Source organism: Cicer arietinum, chromosome 7, assembly GCF_000331145.2.
Source record: "Cicer arietinum cultivar CDC Frontier isolate Library 1 chromosome 7, Cicar.CDCFrontier_v2.0, whole genome shotgun sequence".
Taxonomy (NCBI): domain Eukaryota; kingdom Viridiplantae; phylum Streptophyta; class Magnoliopsida; order Fabales; family Fabaceae; genus Cicer; species Cicer arietinum.
Window position 1 is genome coordinate 52,991,372 of NC_021166.2, and position 6,671 is coordinate 52,998,042.

Sequence of the window (6,671 nt, forward strand, 5' to 3'; positions counted from 1 at the left end):
ACTTGAAGACTTTTCAGTAAGGTATTCTCATATTCCAATATATTATGATAATACTAGTGCTATTAATTTATCTAAGAATTCTATTCAACATTCAAGGTCCAAACATATAGAGATAAAGCACAATTTTATTATGGATCATGTGAGTAAAAAGGAGATTGAATTAATCTTTGTGGATACAAAAAAACCAGTTAGCTGATATCTTTACAACGCCTCTTGTTGAAGAAAGTTTCAATTCCATCAAAGAACGATTAAAAATCATTAAAAATCCTGGTCAGGATCGTTCAAATTGAAGCCAGATCATTATGGTCGTAACGAAGAACGTTCTTCGTTTTTAGCTTGTTTTTGCCAAGCCGCTCAAGAAAGATCTTCGTTCTTCATCATCACTAACTTTCCAAATCACCCTTTTTCATCTGAAACGTCTGCTACTTTTTAAAAGTAACAGCTACCCATGCTTTACCCAGCTACATGATTTCTCTTTCCTCCTTGCCAATGCTCAACTGCCCTATCAAGTCAATCACATGTGTGGCTCTCCATCCACTTCTTAATCAACTGCAAACAAATCAAAACGGTCCCTTTCTCATCTCTTATATTTCAATATTTTTGTTGTTGCAAAACTCATCTCCTATCTTCCTCTTCCTCAAGCTCTCATTATTTTTCAAACATGGCTCGTACAAAAACCATGGCACACAAAAATCCCAAATCACCATCACCATCATCATATTTTTCACCTTCACCATCTCTTGTTCGTTCACCATATCCTCCACCAAGAATAACACATCCACAATCATCCTTAGAGAAAACGCTGTCGGACTATATGTCTTCATCTCTGGAATCCGGTCCTCAACCTATCTCAATCGTGCTTCCTCCATTATATCAGTGTCCACCTCCTTCCATCAGTCAATGTCCATCCCATCTTAAAAAAAAAACCAAAATCCCAGTAATAGCACTTCATCTTCTAGACGAAGATCAATGCGTGTTCTAACTAGCATTAACACTTCTAAGAACACAAAAATGGATACCTCAATCCATACCATCTCTGATGATGATGATGAGCCACCTCAACATATTCCTCAATCACAAGTCGTTCCCACATCACAACCCTCCAAACCAACGTCCCCAGAAATACCGATATACCAAAATCCCCAAAAACTTCAAAAACCCCAACAACTCCAAAAACTCATTCAAAATCCCCAAAATCTTCTTCCAAATGTCCTCCAACCAAAGTCACACCCTCTAAATCTAAATCTCCGTCAACACTTTCACAGCTTTTGGCCTCCAAAAAACTAAAAAATCCCAAAAGAAACAACCACATCAAGAACGTTCTTCATCTCAACTTCCACCTCAAGAACGTTCTTCAAACAAACTACCAAGCCAAAAACGTTATCCTCTTCAAAATCCAACCAAAAAAACTACAAAACCTTCCAAAACAACAAACATTAAAACCTCCACCAACCATTCTTCTGTCAAAATTCGTATTACACCTCTGATTTCCTCAAAAATTCAAACACTTTATTCTGAAAAATGGGCTTAACGTCCTATTGGCATTGGACGAGTTTTTGATTTTGAAAATTTTCAAATAGAAGGAGTCTCCATTCAGCATCATACTGATGCACTTGATTGGACTGATTTCCTCAAAATATCTGATTTTTATTACCAAGAAGTCATTCGCGCCTTCTATTGCAACTCTGAAGCATTTGCAGACAAATCTCTCATAGTCTCCACTTTGAAAGGTATTGAAATTCGTATTGACCCTCTAATTTTGGCTGAAGTTCTGAAATTACCATTTGAAGGATTAACAATCTTTGGAATAGATCGGTACACAACCTTAAACATCTCAAAAGAAGAGGTGTTCCAAGAGCTGTTTATTGATGGATCAACCAAACATCTCTTAGCTAATCTGAAACCCCTTCCCAAAATTTTCAATAGCATTAGCCAACACAACTTTTTACTCCACTGTGGCAACCATGATTTTGTTTCTGAAAATGACGCTTTAGTCATCTATCACCTTCTTCATTGTAAGAAGATTAATTTGCCCTATCTGATAATCCAGCACATGATTGCTGCCATCCAAAAAGACTATAAGAGAAACATTGTCTCGTATGGCATGGTTTTGACAAAAAAAATTAGACACTTTCAGATTCCTCTCATGACTGAATCCTCCATCAATAAGATTTCAAAATTTTCATACAAGAATATCTCCCATATGAAACAGATTCCCACCATTCCACCCTCACCCCAATCTACTATCAATCCATCTTCCACCAACAAACAAAAAAGGTCTGCACGAATCTCTGAAACACACAACCCAACTGAAACTCAAGAACATTCTTCATCGCAACCAAATGTTGAATAACGTTATTCGCTTTTCCAAATGTTTTCCAAAATTTGAATCTTGTTGCCTCTACACTTCCATCATTCACAAATACATCTTCTAAAGACAAGTTATGTCCTACACTTCCAGTTCAACACACCTAAAAAATGTTTCCAGTTTTGTCTCACCCCAAAAAACTACATCTTCATCACTCTTTGAAATAAGTCAAAGCAGATCTCATTAAAATCAAGAAAGCAAAAACAATTAAACCAAGATCGTTCTTGACATACTTCAGTAAAACGAAGATCGTTCCTGACATACTTTAGTAAAACCAAGATCGTTCTTGAGATATTTCTGGAAAACGAAGAACGTTCTCCACATATGTCTTAAACAAGAATGGTCAGTTTTCTTTGTCCAAGTGTAGTGTTTGATTCTTCCTGAAATGTATCTCAATCCAAACTATTAGATTAATCAAATAATGCATATACATTGTATGTTTTGAAGTTATATCAAAATCATAGTCAAGGAGGCATATATCTTACATCCATGACAATTGGCCTTATTTCAACAGATAAATGAGTTGTCCTAAGCTCTCTTGAAGCCTATAAATACAACTTCAAGATGAAGAACAAAACACAACAGAAAGTGCCAAGGAAAGCATAATTCATTCAATCATACTCAAGCTTGTCAAAATCATTATCACGCTTGTAGTTTTCTTCTTTGTGTTGTGTTAGAATCAGTAATAACTGAGTTCTAAATATAGAATCTATTTCTCAAACAAGAGTTGAACAATACTCAGATTCTAATATTCTCAAAATCATTACTTTATAACTCAATGCTATTTTTGATAACATAGCTTGAGTAGTGTGTAAATAATTTTTTTATGTTTTAAAAGGTAGCTTGCAAAATTCTTTCTGAAATAGTGTAAGGTAAACCTGTGAAAATCCTTTCTAGGTAGAAAGGTAGAAACTGTGTAAAGATCAAGATTGATCTATGAAAACCAAGAACGATCTTGTTTTGAGCACTTAGTGGAAAATCTCACATTTGTGAAGACTGGACGTAACCCGTGTTTGGGTGAACCAGGATATATGGTTGTGTGATTTTTCTATCTCTATTTATTGTATGCTTTACATCAGTTTTTATATTGATAAAATTGATATTGTTGTTTTATACTAACCAAAATCAATCTTCGTTTATAACCAAGATCAATCTTGAGTTAAACTTTCAATCTTTAAACAGGAATATTAAAAAGAGGCAATTATCCTTCATTTAGACCAAAATCAACAAAAAAATCAAAATCGTTCTTGGCTGAACAAAGTTGTCGACTCTGACCATTGGAAGACAGAAAAAAATGAGACTATTAACTAACCTCATGATACATACACCTATGAATTCCAACAATAGTCTTATGAATTCCAACAACAGTCTGAAATTAAACTTTATATACTACTTTCAAAATATTAATTTTAGTTTACATTTATGGTAATAGAAAACACATCACCAGTTCAGAAGAAAAATTTCGCAAAGTGACCATTTTCTTTCTTTTATTTATGGTCATATCCTATTATGTTGAAATGAGCGAACGTGACACATTGTGAGACAAAAATAGTACTATTTTTTTATTGACATGATAAACCTTTTTGTGTGTTGAACAATTTTCAGGCAAACTACATAGATCCACAATGTCTGCTGAGAAAGTTTATGCAAGGGAAGTGAGTAAAATAAGGGAAGAGGATTTGAAGGCTAAAGAGACGATACAAATTGATTCTTGTGAAAGGAACCATGCTGTTGTTGTTGGTACCTATAGGAAGCAAAAGAAATACCAACCAGCATCATGAAGATTCTATTATTAGATATACCTTTTGACAAAATAACACTAATTGCAACTGTTTTATGGTTTTCATTACTAGTTAGGATTCATTTGCTTATTTCTGTTTTTTAGATTTTTATTTGTGGGTTACAAGTTTTGCTTATTTTTTTTCTACTTTACTAGGATGAATATGGTTTGTTAAAACAACTATCTTTTGCTTGAGTTCAATTCTATAATTGCTACAAATGAAAATTTTTAAATGACTAATGTTCTTAATTGTTTAAGTTTTATTTGCAAAAAATATTATTTTAAAATAAACTCTTCCATTCTTAAGCCGATACATATTATTTGGATGCATTAGGGCCATTGTAGGTCATAAGGATTGGTTAAATTTGATATTAGTATCTTTGAATCAATTTATAAATTAATTTACACACAGCATGATAGAGGGCTAGTTTGTTTAAGATTTGAAAGAAAAAAAATACTTTTTATGTTTTAATTACGTCTGTGTGTAATTTAAAAAAAAAATCTATATTTTGTTAAAAAAAATGAATTTTATGTTGAAAACTAAATAGCAATTTTGATCGTGAAAAAACAAAACAATTTTTAATTGAAAGGTGAGAAAAATTAAAATATTTTATTCTTTTGTCAAATATTTTATCGTTATCCATTTTATTTAATAGTTATTACACTACAAAAAAACGCTAATTAGCCACGTTTACAGCTGTGGTTAAATTGTCAATTGTCCGTGGCAAATAAAGTTAGTCACGCTAACTATGTCCATGGCGTAGTTAGACGTCGCAATTTATTAATCACGGTTAAAATTCAGATTAGCCATGCTTAAATTAGTCGTGGTAACATATTTTTAGCCACAATTGTTTTACGGTTAGCCACGGCTAAAACTGTATTAAATGATAAAACAAGATTTCTATTTTCACTTTTGCCACGAACCAACCGTGGCTAATGATCTTTTTTTTAAATATCTGTTGCAGATTTTTCTCTAATTTTATCATAACTTCTTAACATTGTCAATGCAAACAATCTAATTCTATAGAATCAAACCAAACATTTTACAATAAACTAATCAAAATAAAAACCTATAAAATATGTCATAAATATAACTAATTATATATTTGCAATACACTACAAAGACATTCTTAATAAATATAGCAACAATAACTAATTAACGTACTAAAACTATCATTAATATAAAAGTATAAAGTAGTTTACACCAACAACAAAACTTAAACTAATAGTCAAACATTCTAAAATCTATTACATAAAACTAATGAAATGAAGCATACAAAATTGCATACAAAAAACATTCTTTGACAGCTATCACCTGGTATATTCCCAACAGAGGCAACAGATAATATAAATTCATCCAGAAATGGGAAGGGTGAGTTTCCATGAAGTATGTTGTTGAAACATCACTTGTGCAAGTATTTAATGTAAACTCTGAATGAATATGGACATAGTTTCCAGCATTACAATTCAACAGTCAAAATCAATGTCAAATAACAAACAATCATCAATCATAACAATTTAAATCTCTTGGAAGCTACCAGGATAGTTAGTTGATTAACAGATCAGTATTCAAAACCAAGTTACCAGTCTAAGTTTGATATATGCTAAATCCTATGCATATAAATCTTAGTATAAACTTGACATGATATATGTGAAGAAATAAATTTGAGGTAATGGAAGTTTATAAGTTTCCAGCTCAAAACAACCTCTGTATTATAATGTCTAATGTTTGCTTCCTAGTTCCTTGGTCCTTAGTTATTATTGATTTCTCCATTTTTGTAAACGTTGAGCCATATCAACATGATTAGATCGCGCAAAAGCACACACCATAGTCGAGTAAGTGATAGCATCGGGTTCACACTCAAAACCCAACATTTTCTCAAACCACTAGCACAATTAATCATAATAGAAAATATAATGTTATTTGACTTTACCCTGCTTTGAAGCATTTCATATAAACATGTTATGTGCTCCTTCAAAATCTTTACATTTTCTAAACACTTGAGTGTCACATTGTTAAGAACCACCCCATTATCATAAGCTTAGTGAAAGAAAAAACAAGACATTACATCATATAAACAATCACAAAAACTTCTAAACTTAAAACGATTATTATCAACTCTATGTCTACTAATCACTATCAAAATGGTTATTATCAAACTAAACTATCAAAATAATTATTATCAAACTAAACTTGTTATAAAAAAGGTATTACATCACATAAACAATCTAAAAAATGTATTACATAATTCTATTGATTTGTTTTTGTCAAATATACTCACATCACACAATCAATTAAACATAAAAAAAATTAAAATCAAAAGAGATTTGGAGTTTTTACCGGAGAGAACGAAAGAGAGAGCAAAATAGAGCAGGTCGTGAGTTCTTGGCGATGACTGGATCGTATGACGTTATTGTCGGTGACTGAGTCGTGAGTGCTTGTGGCTGGATCGTGAGATGTCTGATGTCGAAATTGAAGTGAGCATAGAAGAGAAATGAAGTGAAATAATAAATAAATAAATA